This window comes from Manis pentadactyla, chromosome 16, assembly GCF_030020395.1.
Source record: "Manis pentadactyla isolate mManPen7 chromosome 16, mManPen7.hap1, whole genome shotgun sequence".
Taxonomy (NCBI): Eukaryota; Metazoa; Chordata; class Mammalia; order Pholidota; family Manidae; genus Manis; species Manis pentadactyla.
This window is the reverse complement of record NC_080034.1, coordinates 10,887,533-10,905,043: the sequence shown is the minus strand read 5'-3', so window position 1 is coordinate 10,905,043 and position 17,511 is coordinate 10,887,533.

The following is a 17,511-nucleotide window of genomic DNA, read 5'->3' as shown; positions in this document are numbered from 1 at the left end:
CATTCCATGTAGAAGTAGACAGAAATAGCCATTTCAATAGTACCTGGGTCATCCATGAAGGAAATTTATTGATTTACTTTAGACATGTACTGTAGTGTCATGGATCAGATCTTTCCAGGAATGGAAGTACTGGTGCAAGCCATTTTTTTTGCCCTCCTTCAACCTCGCTGGCCAGGTATTTATGGAGCCACATAACACCTTCCATCTAACTTTCTTGCTTGTCCCACCCCAGTGTTCTTCTGCTGACCCACCACACCTAACTTACACCAAAGGCACCACTCCAAAGCAGTCTCTGCTCTGCACACCTGGCAGGCAGCCTTCAGCCAGGATTGACTTCCACCCATAGCAACTACAGTCTTGTAACAGTCAGTGAAGAGCCCTGGCTGGCACTGGTGCCCCACCAGAGCCACTCCTGCCTCAGGGGTGGGGAGCAGCTAACGCCACCCAGCAGCACAGCCACAGATGCTGCAGACAGGCCTTTGAGCCTACTGAACTGGGGGTAAACCCATAGCAGCCTAGCCACAACAGAAGACACAGGCAGGCCACATAGGGGACACCCCTGAAGAGCCCGGTTTGAAGATCAGGTGGGATAGTACCACCAAGCACCAAAAGGCACTGACTACATAAGGCTGCTATTTTCAAGACCAGGAGGTAGAGCTGACCAACCTTTTACATACAAACAAGAATCAGAGGACATTATGAAATAGAAATATACTCCAAACAAAAGAACAAGATGAAAACTCAGACAAAAAGCTAAATGAAACAGTTAAGCGATCAACCTGATAAGGAGTTTGCCTAGTGTTCATAAAGATGCTCACTGGACTCAGAAGAAAAGTGGATTAATCAGTGAAAACTTCAACAAAGAAATGACAAATGTAGAAAAGAACCAGCCAGAGCTGAACAATGACTGAAATGAAAAATACATTATAGAGGGAATCAACAGCAGATTAGAGGATGAAGAAGAATGAATCAGTGATTTAGAAGACAGATTAGAAGAAGGCACCCAAACTGAACAGCAAAGGGAAAAATGAGTTTTAAAAATAAGGACAGTTTAAGGGGCCTTTGCAATAACATCAAGAATAAAACATTTGCATTATAGGGGTCCCAGAAGAAGAGAGACAGAAAGTAGCAGAAAATTATTTGAAGAAATAATAACTGAAATTTTCCTTAACTTGGAAAAGGAAACAGATATCCAGGTCCAGGAAGCCCCAGACAAGACAAACCCAAGAAGGTCCACACCAAGACACATAATAATCAACACATCAAAGACTAAAGATAAAGGGGGGCTTCGTAAAAAGGCAAAAGAAAAGGAAACAGTTAAGTACAAGGAAACCCCAGAAGGCTAACACTTTTTTTTCAAGAGAAACTTTGTAAGCCAGAGGGACTGACACGGTATATTCAAAGTGCTGAAGGAGAAAAGCCTACAACAAAGAATATTCTACCCAGCAAGGTTGTCATCCAGAATTAAAGGAGAGATAAAGTTTTCCAGACAAACAAAAGTTAAAGGAGTACATCACCACTAAATAAACTTTATAAGAAATATTAAAGGGACCTTTTTAGGTGGAAAAGAAAAGGCCATAACTAGAAGTAAGAAAATAATGAAGGAATGTATTTCAGTAGTACAAAGAAACATACAGTAAAGGTAGTAGATTGAGTACTTACAAAGCTAGTACAAAAATGAAAAGGCAGAAGTAGTAAAATCAATTATCTATAAAAATTAGTCATGGGATACACAAAATAAAAAGATGTGAAACATGACATCATATACATAAAATGTGGAGGGGGGGTAAAAAAGTAGTACTTTTAGAATGTGTTAAAACTTACAGGACCATCAACCTAATATAGATGCTATAATTATAGGATGCCAAATATGAATGTTATAGTAATCACAAACTAAAACCCTATAATTGATACAAAGGTAAAGAGTAATGAACACACACATAACACTAAAGAAAGTAATCAAATCACAAGAGAACAAAGCAAGAGATGAAAGAAACAGAGAATGACAAAAACAAGCAGAAAATATTAACAAAATAGCAGTAGGAATATAGCTACCAATAATTATTTTTACTGTAAATGAATGAAATGCTCCAATCAAAAGACAAAGGATGATGAACTGATTGTTTACAAAAAAAGACCCATCTCTATGCTATCTGGAAGAGACTTGCTTCAGACCTAAAGACACATACAGACTGAAAGTGAAGGGATGAAAAAAGATATTCCATGCAAGAGGAAGCAAAAAAAAAGAGGGGGGCACACTTTTATACGTATATACATACTTATGTCAGACAAAATAGACTTTAAAATAAAGACTATACCATGAGACAAAGAAGGGCATTACATAATGAATGAAAAAGGAATCAATCCAATAAGAGGATACAGCCATTATAAATATCTGTGTACCCAAATAAAAGCACCTAAATATATAAAGCAAATATTAACATATAAAAAGGGAGAAACTAAAAGTAACTCAATATTAGTAGGGGACTTAAGACCCACTTACATCAGTGGATAGATAAGGCAGACACAGAACCAATAAATAAATGATGGCTTTGAACAACACATTAGACCAGATGACTTTACAGATATACCCAAAAATGTTCCATTCAAATACAGCATAATACACATTCTTTCCAAATGTACATGGGGCGTTCTACAGGATAGATCACGTTAGGCCACAGAAGAGACTCAATAAATTTAAGAAGGAAATCATGTCAAGCATCTTTGCTGACCACAATAGTGTGAAACCAGAAATCAAATACAAGAAAAACAAACTGGGAAGAACACCTGAAAGCTAAACAACATGCTACTAAACAACCAATGGATCAACAAGGAAATCAAAAAAGAAATCAGAAAACATCTGGAGACAAAAGAAAATGAAACAAAAAGTCTTTAGGATGCAGGGAAAGCAGTTCCCAGAGGGAAGCTCATCATGACACAAGTCTACTGCCAAAAAAAAAATAGAAAAAAAAGAAGAATCTCAAATAAGAAACCTAAACTCACAATTAAAGGAAATAGAGAAAGAAATAAACAAAGCCAAAGTTAGTAGAAGGAAGGAAATACTAAGTATAAGAACAGAAATAAATGAAATAGAAGTGTTCCTACCTATCCCTCTCAAACTATTGTAAAAAAATAAAAAAGGAAGGAATGTGTCCAAATTTATTGTATGAGACCAGCATTACCCCAATATGAAAACTAAAGACACTAAAAAAAAGAGAAAATTAAAGAACAATAAGTTTTGGACATAGATGCAAAAATTCTCAACAAAATACTAGCAAACTGAAATATACATTAAAAGAGTCATTCATCACAATCAAGTGAGATTTATTCCAAGGATGATACACATCCTAGAATAAATGTTTCAAAATCCTCAAGATCAAAGTGATCACACCACATTACCAAAATGAAGGATTAAAATCATATGATAATCTCAATACATGAAGAAAAGCATTTGACAAAATCCAACAATCATTCATGATTAAAGATTCCCAACAAAGTGGGTGTTGCAGGAACATACCTCAACATAATAAAAGCCATATATAACAGACTCACTGATAACATCATACTCAATGATAAAGAGCAAAAAGATTTTCCTCTAAGATTAGGAACAAGACAAAGATATCCATTCTCAGCACTTTTATTCAACGTAATCCTGGAAGTCCTAGTCACAGCAATCAGACAATAACAGTAAATAAAAGTCATCCAAATTGGTAAGAAAAGAGTAAAACTGTCACTATTTGCAGATGATGTGATACTATACAGACAAAACCCTAAACACTCCAACAAAAAAACTATTAGAAATAATAAATGAATTCAGTAAGGATGCGGATATAAAATCAATGTACAAAAACCTGTAGTGTGTCTATACACTATAAATAAAGTACCAGGAAAAGAAATTAAGAAAATCATATTTACAATTGCATCAAAACCAAAATACTTAGAAATAAATTCAACCAAGGAAGTGAAAGACAATCAGTATGAAAACTATAAGACTTTGATGAAAGTAATTGAAGAAAGTAAGTGGAAAGATATACCATGTTCATGAATTAGAATAATTAATATTGTTAAAATGCCCATACAACTCCAAACAATCTACAGATTCAAGGCAATCTCTATCAAAATACCAATGGTTCCAATGGCATTTTTCACAGAATGAGAATAAATCTAAAATTTGTGTGGAACCACAGAATGCCCCAAATAGCCAAAGCAATCTTGAGAAAGAAAAAAAGTCCAGAGGTGTCACAATCCCAGTTTTCAAACTATACTACAAAGATATAATAATCAAAACAGTATAGTACTGGCACAAAAACCAGATGCATAGATCTGTGGAACAAAATAGAGAGCCCTGAGATAAACCTACCATTATATGACCAATTAATTTATAATAAAGGAAGCAAGAATATACAGTAGGAAAAAGGCAGTCTTTTAAATAGATAGTGCTGGGGAAACTGGACAGCTACATGCAACGAATGAGTGAAATGAAACAGAATACTTTCTTATATCATACACTGAAAGAAACTTGAAATAGGAAAGACCTAAATATAAGATTTCAAACCATAAAAATCCTAAAAGGAAACATAAGCAGTAAACTCTTGGACATCATTCTTAGTGGTATTTTTCTGGATATGTTTTTGTAGGCCAGGGAAGCAAAAACAAAAATAAACAAGTGGCACTACATCAAACTAAAAAGCTTTGCACAGAGAAGGAAACCACCCACAAAATGAAAAGTCAGTCTGCTGAATGGGAGAAGGTATTTGCAAATGATACATTTGATAAGGGGTTACTATCCAAAACATATAAAGAGCTCATACAATTCAACACCAAAAAAACCCCACAAATAATCCAATTTTTAAAAAATGGGGAGAGGCCTGAAAAGACTTTTTTCCAAAGTCTTTTGGCCAACAGACCCATGAAAATATTCTCAACATCACTAATCACCAGGGAAATGCAAATCCAAACATCTGGCTGTGTTCAGAATGGCTAGGTATCAAAAAGACAAGAAATAACAAGTGTTGACAAGGATTTGGAGAAAGGGAACCCTTGTGCACTGTTAGTAGGAATGTAAAATGGCACAGCAACTCTGGAAAATATATGAAGTTTTTCCAAAAAGTTAAAAATAGAAATACCACTTGACCCAGGAATTCCACTTCCAGGTATTTATCTAAAGAAAATGAAAACCAAAAAGATATATTCACCCCACGTTTATTGCAGTATTATTTACAATAGCCAGGATATGGAAGCAACCTAAGTGTCCATCAACAAATGAATGAATAAAACTGTAGTGTGTATATGTATGTATACACACACACACACACACACACACACACACACACACACACACACTGGAATATTACTCTGCCATAATAAAGAACTAAATCTTACCATTTGCAACAACATGAATGGACTTAGAAAGTATTATGCTAAGTGAAATAAGTCAGACAAAGAAAGGCAAATACTGTATGATTTCACTTATGCATGAATTCTATAAAAGAAAACAATAAAACAGAAACAGACTCATAAATACAGAGAACAAACTGGTAGTTACAAGAGGTGGGGAAGTGGGTTAGGCCAAATACAGGATTAAGAGATACAAACTTCCAGTTACAAAATAAGTAAGGAATGAAAAGTACAACATAGGGAATATAGTCAATAATATTGTAATAACTTATGTGGTGACAGCTGGTAATTACTCTTATGATGAACATTTTATAATGTATATAATTGTCAAATCACTATGTTGTACACCTAAAACTAATATATGTGAACAATGCTTCCATTAAAAATTTTTAAAAATAAAATTTTAAAGGAAAAATCTGTTTAGTTAACCAGGTTTAACACAATAATTGATGCTTTTCAAGAAAATTCTAACTTTCTAACAAGAAAGAAGTAGTTGTATTTCACATCCTTTAATAGATATGAAAATAACTTTGGTTTTTGCCTTATTTTAAAGTTAACATTTTTACCCTTTCTTTAAAAAAATAAAAAAACAGCTATTCAAATTATAAGAATATAGATTTCCATATTATCTACAAAGTTTTATTTCCTGCATAGATTTACATAATCCCTGGAAAAGGAAAGAAAAAGATAAATTAATGCATGCAATATAATGTTATTTCATATCACCAGCTAGTTGTTATACTGAATATAAAGCATTGTGCTAATAATTGTTCAAACTGAAACTTTAAAATGGTTCTAAGCCCATTGAAGGCTGACAGTCTGTTGTCATAAGTAATCAGTACAAGGCAACTATGTGACGAGACTTGCAAACACATACTTACTTTTCAAAAACATAATCTCAATTGTACAATTTTAGAGCTCTACATGAGAATGTAAAGATTCTAGGGATAATAAGATGGGAGTTTAACTGAGAGAAAGGAAAAATAAATGGTGCAGGTAGGGGTTCTGGTAAAGAGTTGGCATTCTTCAACAGAGAAGGGAAAATAAAATATACAAAAAATAAAACAAAGATAAAACATCTTCACTTAAGCAGACAAAGAAAAAGTCCTCTTTCTTACTTGACTCATTTTAACTTAATTGTGTTTCATCTCTAGTCATTCTTTTCCACCATCAGAGAAAGCCTCAGCATATATGATGATTTCCAATTCTACCCTGATCCTTTACTGTGCTTTGGTTCAGTCTCTCACACAAACTACCCAAACTTAGGGACATACTCCTCTACCTGCTGTCTCTCTATGGGTGAGGAGACTTTCCAAGACAATCCCTTGTTCTGTGTTACTTGCTGATTTATACCACAGTCATCGCAGCCTTCTGATGACTTCCTCCAGAAGAAAGGATCAGGAAGTTTATAAAAGATCATTCAAGAAAGCAACGAAAATTCACAGGCACCAAACCTGCATGTGCTAAAATCTCCAGGAAACCTAGTATTCATCAGAGCCTTGCATTTTGGCCCAGAATCTTTGCTGTGGTCATTTGAATTTGTTGCAATATTGCAGGAGGCAGCACCCACTACTTAGCAACATCATGTATATTTTGTAGCTTCATTTACAATAAGGAAAACACCTAATACCTCAGAAGAATGTACACAATACAGCAAGTAGAAAATGAGTACAATATGCAGTTATGCAGATAAAGAAAGACCCCTTAGTCCCCTCTAAAAAAGAATATTATGACGCTTACTCATAAAAGGAATAGCTAATTGGATCTTACAGGGGCGGAAGATGGCGGCGTGAGTAGAGCAGCAGAAATCTCCTCCCAAAACAACATATATCTATGAAAATATAACAAAGACAACCCTTCCTAGAATAAAGACCAGAGGACACAGGACAATATCCAGACCACATCCGCACCTGAGAGAACCCAGCGCCTCGCGAAGGGGGTAAGATACAAGCCCCGGCCCCGCGGGAGCCGAGCACCCCTCCCCCCAGCTCCCGGCGGGAGAAGAGCAGGCAGAGCGGGAGGGAGACGGAGCCCAGGGCTGCCGAACACCCAGCCCCAGCCATCCGGGCCAGAGTGCAGGGCACTCGATACTAGGAAAACAGGGCAGCAAGAACAGTGAGCAGGCACTGGAGGCTGGGCGACAGAGGGCATAAGAAAACCGCGCGACCATTTTTTTTTGCTTTTTTGCTGTTTTGTTTTGGCGAGCGCTTTTTGGAAGTCTTAAAGGGACAGGGACCCCAATACTAGGGAAACAGGGCAGAAAGACCGGTGAGCAGAGGCCTGAGGCTGGCACCGCAGAATAAAGAAAAACGAACGACCACCTTTTTTTTTTTTTTTTTTTAATTAAAAACTTTTTTTTTTTTTTAAATTAAAAAAATTTTTTTTTCTTTTTTTTTGGTGGGCGTTGTTTTGTTTTGGCGGGTGCTTTTTGGAAGTCTTAAAGGGGCAGGGCGGGTCACTTAATCCAGAGGTAGGGAATCCGGGATCTCTGGGCACCCTAACCCCTGGGCTGCAGGGAGCAGGGAGGCCCCTTATGGAGATAAATAGCCTCCCAGCCGCTCCTGCTCCAACGCGACTCCACCATTTTGGAGCAGCTGCCCGAGCCAGGCCACGCCCACAGCAACAGCGGAGATTAACTCCATAGCAGCCGGGCAGGAAGCAGAAACCCTGTCTGCGCGCAGCTGCGCAGCACAAGCCACTAGAGGTCGCTGTTCTACCAGGAGAGGAGGGCCACAAACCAACAAGAAAGGAAGTCCTTCCAGCCGTCACTCGTCCCAGTTCTGCAGACTATTCCTATCACCATGAAAAGGCAAAGCTACAGGCAGACAAAGATCACAGAGACAACACCAGAGAAGGAGACAGACCTAACCAGTCTTCCTGACAAAGAATTCAAAATAAGAATCATAAACATGCTGACAGAGATGCAGAGAAATACGCAAGAGAAATGGGATGAAGTCCGGAAGGAGATCACAGATGCCAGAAAGGAGATCGCAGAAATGAAACAAACTCTGGAAGGGTTTATAAGCAGAATGGATAGAATGCAAGAGGCCATTGATGGAATTGAAATCAGAGAACAGGAACGCATAGAAGCTGACATAGAGAGAGACAAAAGGATCTCCAGGAATGAAACAATATTAAGAGAACTGTGTGACCAATCCAAAAGGAACAATATCCGTATTATAGGGGTCCCAGAAGAAGAAGAGAGAGGAAAAGAGATGGAAAGTATCTTAGAAGAAATAATTGCTGAAAACTTCCCCACACTGGGGGAGGAAGTAATCGAACAGACCACGGAAATACACAGAACCCCCAACAGAAAGGATCCAAGAAGGGCAACACCAAGACACATAATAATTAAAATGGCAAAGATCAAGGACAAGGAAAGAGTGTTAAAGGCAGCTAGAGAGAAAAAGGTCACCTATAAAGGGAAACCCATCAGGCTAACGTCAGATTTCTCAACAGAAACCCTACAGGCCAGAAGAGAATGGCATGATATATTTAATACAATGAAACAGAAGGGCCTTGAACCAAGAATACTGTATCCAGCACGACTATCATTCAAATATGACGGTGAGATTAAACAATTCCCAGACAAACAAAAGCTGAGGGAATTTGCTTTCCACAAACCACCTCTACAGAACATCTTACAGGGACTGCTCTAGATGGGAGCACTCCTAGAAAGAGCACAGCACAAAACACCCAACATATGAAGAATCGAGGAGGAGGAACAAGAAGGGAGAGAAGAAAAGAATCTCCAGACAGTGTATATAACACCTCAATAAGCGAGCTAAGTTAGGCAGTAAGATACTAAAGAGGCTAACCTTGAACCTTTGGTAACCACGAATTTAAAGCCTGCAATGGCAATAAGTACATATCTTTCAATAGTCACCCTAAATGTTAATGGGTTGAATGCACCAATCAAAAGACACAGAGTAACAGAATGGATAAAAAAGCAAGACGCATCTATATGCTGCTTACAAGAAACTCACCTCAAACCCAAAGACATGTACAGACTAAAAGTCAAGGGATGGAAAAACATATTTCAAGCAAACAACAGTGAGAAGAAAGCAGGGGTTGCAGTACTAATATCAGACAAAATAGACTTCAAAACAAAGAAAGTAACAAGAGATAAAGAAGGAAACTACATAATGATAAAGGGCTCAGTCCAACAAGAGGATATAACCATTCTAAATATATATGCACCCAACAAAGGAGCACCAGCATATGTGAAACAAATACTAACAGAACTAAAGGGGGATATAGACTGCAATGCATTCATTCTAGGAGACTTCAACACACCACTCACCCCAAAGGATAAATCCACTGGGCAGAAAATAAGTAAGGACACGGAAGCACTGAACAACACAGTAGAGCAGATGGACCTAATAGACATCTATAGAACTCTACATCCAAAAGCAGCGGGATATACATTCTTCTCAAGTGCACATGGAACATTCTCCAGAATAGACCACATACTAGGCCACAAAAAGAGCCTCAGAAAATTCCAAAAGATTGAAATCCTACCAACCAACTTTTCAGACCACAAAGGCATAAAACTAGAAATAAACTGTACAAAGAAAGCAAAGAGGCTCACAAACACATGGAGGCTTAACAACACGCTCCTAAATAATCAATGGATCAATGACCAAATCAAAATGGAGATCCAGCAATATATGGAAACAAATGACAACAACAACACTAAGCCCCAACTTCTGTGGGACACAGCAAAAGCAGTCTTAAGAGGAAAGTATATAGCAATCCAAGCATATTTAAAAAAGGAAGAGCAATCCCAAATGAATGGTCTAATGTCACAATTATCAAAATTGGAAAAAGAAGAACAAATGAGGCCTAAGGTCAGCAGAAGGAGGGACATAATAAAGATCAGAGAAGAAATAAATAAAATTGAGAAGAATAAAACAATAGCAAAAATCAATGAAACCAAGAGCTGGTTCTTCGAGAAAATAAACAAAATAGATAAGCCTCTAGCCAGACTTATTAAGAAGAAAAGAGAGTCAACACAAATCAACAGTATCAGAAACGAGAAAGGAAAAATCACGACGGACCCCACGGAAATGCAAAGAATTATTGGAGAATACTATGAAAACCTATATGCTAACAAGCTGGGAAACCTAGGAGAAATGGACAACTTCCTAGAAAAATATAACCTTCCAAGATTGACCCAGGAAGAAACAGAAAATCTAAACAGACCAATTACCAGCAACGAAATTGAAGCGGTAATCAAAAAACTACCAAAGAACAAAACCCCCGGGCCAGATGGATTTACCTCGGAATTTTATCAGACATACAGGGAAGACATAATACCCATTCTCCTTAAAGTTTTCCAAAAAATAGAGGAGGAGGGGATACTCCCAAACTCATTCTATGAAGCTAACATCACCCTAATACCAAAACCAGGCAAAGATCCCACCAAAAAAGAAAACTACAGACCAATATCCCTGATGAAGGTAGATGCAAAAATACTCAACAAAATATTAGCAAACCGAATTCAAAAATACATCAAAAGGATCATACACCATGACCAAGTGGGATTCATCCCAGGGATGCAAGGGTGGTACAACATTCGAAAGTCCATCAACATCATCCACCACATCAACAAAAAGAAAGACAAAAACCACATGATCATCTCCATAGATGCTGAAAAAGCATTTGACAAAGTTCAACATCCATTCATGTTAAAAACTCTCAGCAAAATGGGAATAGAGGGCAAGTACCTCAACATAATAAAGGCCATCTATGATAAACCCACAGCCAACATTATATTGAACAGCGAGAAGCTGAAAGCATTTCCGCTGAGATCGGGAACTAGACAGGGATGCCCACTCTCTCCACTGTTATTTAACATAGTACTGGAGGTCCTAGCCACGGCAATCAGACAAAATAAAGAAATACAAGGAATCCAGATTGGAAAAGAAGAAGTTAAACTGTCACTATTTGCAGATGACATGATACTGTACATAAAAAACCCTAAAGACTCCACCCCAAAACTACTAGAACTGATATCGGAATACAGCAAAGTTGCAGGATACAAAATCAACACACAGAAATCTGTGGCTTTCCTATATACTAACAATGAACCAACAGAAAGAGAAATCAGGAAAACAACTCCATTCACAATTGCATCAAAAAAAATAAAATACCTAGGAATAAACCTAACCAAAGAAGTGAAAGACTTATACTCTGAAAACTACAAGTCACTCTTAAGAGAAATTAAAGGGGACACTAACAGATGGAAACTCATCCCATGCTCGTGGCTAGGAAGAATTAATATCGTTAAAATGGCCATCCTGCCCAAAGCAATATACAGATTTGATGCAATCCCTATGAAACTACCAGCAACATTCTTCAATGAACTGGAACAAATAATTCAAAAATTCATATGGAAACACCAAAGACCCCGAATAGCCAAAGCAATCCTGAGAAAGAAGAATAAAGTAGGGGGGATCTCACTCCCCAACTTCAAGCTCTACTATAAAGCCATAGTAATCAAGACAATTTGGTACTGGCACAAGAGCAGAGCCACAGACCAATGGAACAGACTAGAGAATCCAGACTTTAACCCAGACATATATGGTCAATTAATATTTGATAAAGGAGCCATGGACATACAATGGCGAAATGACAGTCTCTTCAACAGGTGGTGCTGGCAAAACTGGACAGCTACATGTAGGAGAATGAAACTGGACCATTGTCTAACCCCATATACAAAAGTAAACTCAAAATGGATCAAAGACCTGAATGTAAGCCATGAAACCATTAAACTCTTGGAAGAAAACATAGGCGAAAACCTCTTAGACATAAACATGAGTGACCTCTTCTTGAACATATCTCCCCGGGCAAGGAAAACAACAGCAAAAATGAGTAAGTGGGACTATATTAAGCTGAAAAGCTTCTGTACAGCAAAAGACACCATCAATAGAACAAGAAGGATCCCTACAGTATGGGAGAATATATTTGAAAATGACACATCCGATAAAGGCTTGACGTCCAGAATATATAAGGAGCTCACACGCCTCAACAAACAAAAAACAAATAACCCAATTAAAAAATGGGCAGAGGAACTGAACAGACAGTTCTCCAAAAAAGAAATACAGATGGCCAACAGACACATGAAAAGATGCTCCACATCGCTAATTATCAGAGAAATGCAAATTAAAACTACAATGAGGTATCACCTCACACCAGTAAGGATGGCTGCCATCCAAAAGACAAACAACAACAAATGTTGGCGAGGCTGTGGAGAAAGGGGAACCCTCCTACACTGCTGGTGGGAATGTAAGTTAGTTCAACCATTGTGGAAAGCAGTATGGAGGTATATCAAAATGCTCAAAACAGACTTACCATTTGACCCAGGAATTGCACTCCTAGGAATTTACCCTAAGAATGCAGCAATCAAGTTTGAGAAAGACAGATGCACCCCTATGTTTATTGCAGCACTATTTACAATAGCCAAGAATTGGAAGCAACCTAAATGTCCATTGATAGATGAATGGATAAAGAAGATGTGGTACATATACACAATGGAATACTACTCAGCCATAAGAAAAGGGAAAATCCAATCATTTGCAGCAACATGGATGGAGCTGGAGGGTATTATGCTCAGTGAAACAAGCCAAGCGGAGAAAGAGAAATACCAAATGATTTCACTTATCTGTGGAATATAAGAACAAAGGAAAAACTGAAGGAACAAAACAGCAGCAGAATCACAGAACTCAAGAATGGACTAACAGGTACCAAAGGGAAAGGGACTGGGGAGGATGGGTGGGTAGGGAGGGATAAGGGCGGGGGGAGAAGTAGGGGGGTATTAAGATTAACATGCATGGGGGGTAGGAGAAAAGGGAGGGCTGTACAACACAGAGAAGGCAAGTAGTGATTCTACAACATTTTGCTATGCTGATGGACAGTGACTGTAAAGGGGTTTATAGGGGAGACCTGGTATAGGGGAGAGCCTAGTAAACATAATATTCGTCATGTAAGTGTAGATTAGTGATACCAAAAACAAAGCAAAAAAAAAAAAAAAAGGGCAGTTCCTGTGTGGTGACCTCCAATGAGTCCTACACAAGGGTATAAAGGGCATATTAAAGTGTAGGCAAAGGGTCTGTTTGTGTTTATACAGAGGATCAAAGCCTAATTGGGCTACCCCGAAAATGAACTAAGATACGATATGAAAAAGAACTTCCAACATCAGCACTCTCTGGAAGACTCATGCCAGAAGATGATCATCAAAAAACCCCAACAAGGATCCACGCACTGCTACAGCTGTAGATGCACTCATCCCACCAGTTCCTGGTCTTGCCGTGGGAATGAGGAAGGAGATATCTAAGCTGGCCTGTGCATACAGTGGAACAACAAATTTGACTGGATCTATACTGTTGGAACTCAACCAAGAATTTGGAGAAGTGCAAATTGTAGCGCTCCAAAGTCTTACAACTACAGACTATTTACTGTTAAAAGAACATATGGCATGTGAACAGTCCCCAGGAATGGGTTGTTTTAATTTGTCTGATTTCTCTCAGACTGTTCAAGTTCAGTTGGACAATATCCACCATATCATAGATAAGTTTTCACAAATGCCTAAGGTGCCTAACTGGTTTTCTTGGTTTCACTGGAGATGGCTGGTAATTACAGATATGCTTTGGTTATGTAACTATACTCCTATTATGTTAATGTGTGTGTGCAATTTAAGTAGTAGCTTAAAACCTATACATGCTGAAGTTACTCTACAAGAAGATATATCAAAGAAATAATCAATCTTCCCATGTTGTCTTCCGCCTGCTACTTCTATAGCTTTTCTTCTTCCTTCCTAATTACAACCCTTAAATAGAATTCGTGCCTCATATCAAATTTACCGAGTATCATAATTCTTCCAAGTGGTAAAGATACCTCAAGACAAATGCTGGGCATAGAAGCCACAGGGCATAAATATGCAAAGAAGTAATAAGCTAACTTTTTCAAACAATAAGGCTTCCCTCTCACTTACCAACTTCACATTTCCCTGTATGGCCCCAGAAGATGACTGGTTAGCCAGAGACGGGTAAGATTCCTCAAGGGAGGAACAACCTAAGACAGGCACAGTCGCAGGGGGGCCATCAGGTGAGAAATTGGGGATCAACAGAGGTGAGGCTTAGAACCTCACCCCCCCGTTCTGAGAGAAATCTTCTGCATACGTGGATGTTTTATTGCCCTTGTCTAGCTTGGATTAACACATAGTCTACAGGCACACACCTGATCATCTACATTTGCTCTCTTACAACACTAAACTATGTTTTCTACCTTTATCTTGTATCTACCTACCACTTCAGCATTTTATTAAAAGTAATAATAATAAAGAGAGAAATGTGGTATCCACATATAAATCAAGTATAAAAACCAAATGAGTATCCATATTTGAACTGACTGTTTAGAGTTCATAATGCATGAGCAAAACCGAAAGTTTCTGTGATGACTCCCCTTGTACTGTTCACTATGTAACTTATTCATTATGTAAGAATTTGTTCTCCATGTAAGAACTTGTTTGTTATGCCTCAGAAGATTGGAGACTGACGAAAATTAGGCTTGGGGTGGATTAATGATTGTGCATTGAGCATTGACTCCCCTATACAGAATTTTATTGTCGTTAACAACCATTTGATCAATAAATATGAGAGATGCCCTCACAAAAAAAAAAAAAAAAAAAAAAGGACGGACTTCCAATGGTAAAATAAATAAGTAACCGGGATGTAATGTATAGCATAAGGAATATAGTCAAGATATTGTAACAGCTTGGTAGGGTGATAGCTGGAACCTAGAATTATGTATATAAATGTTCTACCACTGTGTTGTACACTTGAAACTAATGTAATGTAATACTGTGCGTCAACTACCCTTCAATAAAAAATAATTATTAAAAAAAAATAAAAATAAATAAAAAATAAAAAAAAAGTATCTTACAGAAAAAAAAAAAAAAAAAAAAAAAGGAATAGCTAATTGGCAAACTGTCATTTGAAGTATGTAGTTGAACATGTGTGGAAGTGTCATTTGTAGTTGGTCAAGTAGAAATCAGCGGTTCAATTATAGAATTTACATATCTGTGGGATTATATTTTCAGTAGATCAGCTATGTATCAGGTATTTCATGGACAGTACTTGCTTGATTTATACTTGTAAAGATCTACCGTCTCGAATTGGAGATTTGGTTTTCTAGATCTATAACAATGGTAGAGACCAATAAAATAATATTAAAACAATAAAGTGAGACATGGAGATCTTCAAACGCATAAGATTCTTAAAGGTTTTAGTAACCATCTCCATCTTGACAGACCATAATTCATACAGTTCATTCATATTCGGTAGAACTAGAGGCCCTGACAGTATCAAAAGTTACCGAGTTATTTTTTTCCCACTTTTAAGTTTCTAAAGGCTTAAAACCAAAACTTTTATTTTTCTCTAGCAGAGTCTTCGATCCTCCATCTGGAAACTCCTGGGAGTTGTTGTGCATTATCTGAATGAACTGTAGAAATAATTCCTTGTTTTGTCTTTGGTAAGTACGTTCATGGACATGTGATAGACTTGTAACCCTGGAAGGTAATGGTGTGAACCTGTTCCAAAACTGGCTAGAAAAATAGAGACCCCATTTCAGCTCTGATCTCTTGATGGCTGCAAATCATATATTTTTCTATTAAAGAGTAAAGCAGTCCCTCAAAGGATGTCCCTTAGTTTTCACTCTAAAGAAGAATTTTTAAAAAGTATATTTGAAAACCATTTTCTAATCAAATAAATACTTTGTATGCAAAACTAATCTAATTAAAATACTGGATGATTAGGAACAAATGAGAGTTTTTATTCCAGTAATGAAATTTCCAGATAATGATTATGATAGTAAAAGCTTACCTAAAACATACAAAAAAACTAAGCATTATGTATGCAGTGTGTTTTACACATATTTCAATGTCCACACAAAAAAGCCAGCAAGTTTGTATCTCTATTTTAGATACATATAAATTAGTATCTTGCTAAGTATTTTGCTTCAGATTAATTCAAAGTATATGCCTTACTTGATAAAATCTTATTTTTTGAATTGCATAATGACTTCCTATCACATTGTTGCCTTCATTGTAGATTTATTTCACTGGAAGCAAGTGGTCATTAGCATGGACTGTTCCTTACAGCATAAACTGCCATTTTTTAATTATGAAATTCTTTGATTTAGGAGTGTTGAATCATTTTTCCTTTGTGAGAGGTTAGCTGAAGAAAACTTAGATGGCAGACTTCACAAGGTGTTTTCTGCATATCCTGGGAAAATCTGATTTCTTTCTCATCCCAGCAATTAAATCCTTTATTCTCAAATTACTACATCCAATAATTTTTCTTCTTGATTGCAAACAGCCACATTTTGTTTTTAATTATTTGTTTTCTAAGGGCTATGCAGGGATTTGCAGTATTTGTGATCTAAGTACTATTTTACTCTCTCATGAGGGGAATTGAAGGAACATGGTGTATCTATCAAAAAACTGCTGACTAGCGGAAGAATACAACAGATAGTATTTCTTTATGAGCTAGGAAGATTCCGAGTGAGTGGAGGTCTTACAGTATATCTCTATTTTCATTGAGCCACTCTCATTTATTCTTGTAACACTGACCTTTGCATAGTTAAAAACACAAAGACACTGAAATATGAGTGGAATAAATGATTTAAAATATAATTGTTTTTTAAGCCCCTTGATGAAACAAAATCCCCTACGAGGACACAAAAAACAGAAAGAATGAGTTAAAAATGGGAGGAGGGCAGTGAATAAGCATAGAAAAGTGGTTGCAATGAGTCGCAAACTGAATAATTAAATAGAAAATGCCAAAGAAATTATAGCACACAGAAATGACCTAAAGCAAAGTCAGCATCTCTTGCCATCTTGATCCCTGTGGTGCAGCCAAGCCATCCTTTTTTCAATATTTTTCTCCCTTGTTATCACCTCCTGTGATAAAACATCAACTCCGATTCACTCTCCCCTTTCATGGTGACTTCATGGGTAACCACTCTCTTGGACCTGCACAAAATAAATAAAATTAGGCTGGGAGAATAGAGTAAGTTAGAGTGAGTAAGTCTCTCTAATAAAGGGGAGTCATT